The sequence below is a fragment of the Aethalodelphis obliquidens genome, unplaced genomic scaffold (genome assembly GCF_003676395.1).
Source record: "Aethalodelphis obliquidens isolate GAN/ISIS:26980383/991018 unplaced genomic scaffold, ASM367639v1 scaffold43, whole genome shotgun sequence".
NCBI classification, from domain to species: Eukaryota; Metazoa; Chordata; class Mammalia; order Artiodactyla; family Delphinidae; genus Aethalodelphis; species Aethalodelphis obliquidens.
In genome coordinates this window covers 8590303-8593720 of record NW_020837987.1, presented here as the reverse complement: position 1 = coordinate 8593720, position 3418 = coordinate 8590303, and the positions used below count along the sequence as shown (strand labels likewise).

The window sequence follows — 3418 nt, the reverse complement described above, 5'->3', positions numbered from 1 at the left end:
GTGTGTACACACACATATAAACACACACACTCACACCCTATTGGTTTTGTTTCTCTAGAGAACCCCGACTAATACTTGGGTCCAATAATTATTTGTGGGTGAATAAACAAGGGAAAAGAAGCTCACATACAAAGTTGTGTCCCTCCCTTACACGTCCCCAAACCTGTCCATCTTCTCCATAACATCCTGAGACACTCTCACTCTGTCTCTATTTCAGGGACAGCACTTGAGATTTTGGCCACCTGGGCCCTTCCCAAACCACACTCCTCATTCCATACTTGGGACAACTTTCCCTTTGTGCCAAATCTGCCCTTGATGTCTTCCCTATGAGCAAGGACCAAGTCCTGGTTCATACTAGGAAGATTTTATTATCATTAGCATAAGTGTGGCAACAGGGGGATATCCTGGCATCTTCTGGGAGCTGCGCTGATCCTGCACATTATAAAAGAGTATAACGGGGTGGATATTTTCATTGCAAGATCTTCTGCCCCTCAACATACTTCCACTGAAGTAAGCACAATATCTCCCTTCACCTCCAGCATTTTTACAGACTGTGAGGGCAGGCGGTGGGCAAAGACGTAGGTGGACTTGTTATTCACAAACACCTAAGGAAAGAGATATACTTCTTGTGAGTGCAGAACAATTAGGCCTCCTCCTTCCCTTTCCTCTTTTCATTGCCTGTAAAAATTCTTTACTCCGTAAAAGCAAAGCAGTTCAAATATCTCCTTCTCCAGGAAATCCTGCCATGACACTGCTGTAGGGAATCATCCCCCAGTGTCCACTTCCTTGCCTCCAGAGCTCCCCATCCCTGCTTTACCCTGATGACAGTGGGCCTGCACTTCTCCCTCCGCATTCCTGATTGTCCATGAAAGCAAGAGGCAGATGGGATTCAGCTCTGAATCTCTGCTTGCACAGCATACATGGCAGTGCTCAAAGAGCTGTGTTCAATGATTTTCAATGCATAGGAGATATGTTTTCTGCCCTGAAGGACGGAGGACTGGAGGAGAATTGGCCTGTGACATGAGTGTCTTTGATAAGGAAGAGATGTGGCCAGTAGGGATTGAGAGATTTGATGTTTGAGCTGCAACTACAAACCTGGCACATTTTTGTTAAGACAAGATAAGCATCAGACCGGGAGGTAAACTTTTGTGGTTTAGCCCTATGAGGAGGAAAGGACGTGGCAGCACATATCGAATTGGTGTGCTAAAGATGGGCTTAAGAAGATGTGCTGTGTATGTGTGTGTGTATATATATGCACACATACAAATAAAATGGAATGTTACTCAGCCATAAAAAAGAACGAAATATTGCCATTTGTAGCAACATGAATGGACCTAGAGAATATTATACTTAGTAAAGTTAAATCAGAGAAAGCCCAATATGTTACGGATGTTACGGAAAAACCCGAATGAACTTTTTGGCCAATCCAACATGATATCATTTTTATGTGGAATCTAAAATAAAATAGAAATGAATCTATATACAAAATAGAAACAGACTCACAGACATAGAAAATAAACTTACAGATACCAAAGGGGAAAAGGGGGGGTCATAAATTAGCAATATGCTAATAACAGATAGAAACTACTAGATGTAAAGTAGATAAGCAACAAAGATTTACTGTATAGCACAGGTAACTATATTCAATATCTTCTAATAACCTATAATGGAAAATAATTTGAAAATAAATAAGTGAAGATAGAAATATATAGTTGAATCACTTTGTTGTATACCTGAAACTAACACAATAATGTAAATCAACTAAATTTCAATTTTAAAAAGCACATGTGGCCTTCCCTGGTGGCACAGTGGTTAAGAATCCACTTGCCAGTGCAGGGGACACGGGTTCAAGCCCTGGTCCAGGAAGATCCTACATGCCACAGAGCAACTAACCCCGTGTGCCACAACTACTGAGCCTGCACTCTAGAGCCCACGAACCACAACTACTGAGCCCGAGTGCCACAACTACTGAAGCCCGCACGCCTAGAGCCTGTGCTCTGCAACAAGAGAAGCCACCGCAATGAGAAGCCCGTGCACTGCAACAAAGAGTAGCCCCCGCTCGCTGCAACTAGAGAAAGCCCGCGCACAGCAACGAAGACCCAACTCAGCCAAAAATAAATAAATTTGTTTAAAAAATAGAAAGCACATGTATTAAAACTACAAAACAAGGCTTCCCTGGTGGCACAGTGGTTGAGGGTCCGCCTGCCAATGCAGGGGACACAGGTTAGTGCCCCGCCCGGTCCGGGAAGACACCACATGCCACGGAGCGGCTGGGCCCGTGAGCCATGGCCGCTGAGCCTGCGCATCCGGAGCCTGTGTTCCGCAACGGGAGAGGCCACAACAGTGAGAGGCCCACGTACCGCAAAAAAAAAAAAATACAAAACAAAAAATTGGTGTGTTGACATCAGATCAGATCAGATCAGAGTTGGACTCTGTTTCTCCACAGCAGCCCCACCACAGCCATGGTGCTCCACGCCCCTCACCCTTAGGGCCCACACACCTGGTATTCATTCTCCAGCACCAAAAGTCGAAGCTCAAATGGCTGCCCACGGCTTCCCTGGCACAAAAGGGTCAGAAGAAGCTATCTCTTCCTCTCCCCATCCCCCTTTCGTGGAGGCTGTTCATCACCATCATGTTGTTCGTGTAGACTCAGAAATGGAATGCGACGTTGCTGCCTCTCTCAGGACACATGCACAAATCCACCACAAATTTTGGGTTCTTTCTGCAAAGACAAGAGAATGGCTCCCTCATCCAGGCCTTTACTGAAGAAAACAACCTCCTCAGGGACAAACACAGTCCTTCTCTCTCTCTCTTTCCCTCCCTCCCTCTCTCCTTCCCCTTCCCCCACCCTCTTTCTCAAAATATATACCTTTCTTACTTTGCCATCTCTCTCTCTCTCTCTCTCTCTCTCTCTCTCACACACACACACACACACACAGGAAGGAAATTCCCGCCTGCAGTGTAATCTCACACTTTTGCATGAGCCACCTCAGCTCATTCTGGTGATTAAAGACCAAAATGTTTCCAATGAGTGTTCCCCAAAATGCTAACACTCTCCCCTTGTGCTTCACCCTCCATCACACAAAAACTGGGATCTACTCACCCAGAGGGACACAGAAGATCTGCCTTGATCTTCACCGTATAACCCACAGTAAGGGAAACAGACTGCCAGTAGGGGTTCGTCTATGGAAGAGATGGATACATCGGTGAGTGACAGGCCAGTGTTTTCTCTCCCACACTGTTGCCCAGGGAGAATCAGGACATATAACATGGTTTTCTCTTGCAGCTCAGAGACATTAGCAGACCTCCAACAAGGAGACATTAATCTGAGTCCAGACATGCGCTCAGAGGCACAGATACACATATTACATACAAACACCTCCAAATGCAGAGAAAAAATATACAAAAGGACAATTAT

At 45.3% G+C, this 3418-nt stretch overlaps 1 pseudogene; it reads right to left on the bottom strand.

The window, feature by feature from the left end:
• Window positions 1-328: 328 nt before the first annotated feature.
• Window positions 329-3204, bottom strand: LOC113606241 (galectin-16-like; annotated as a pseudogene).
• Window positions 3205-3418: the final 214 nt, after the last annotated feature.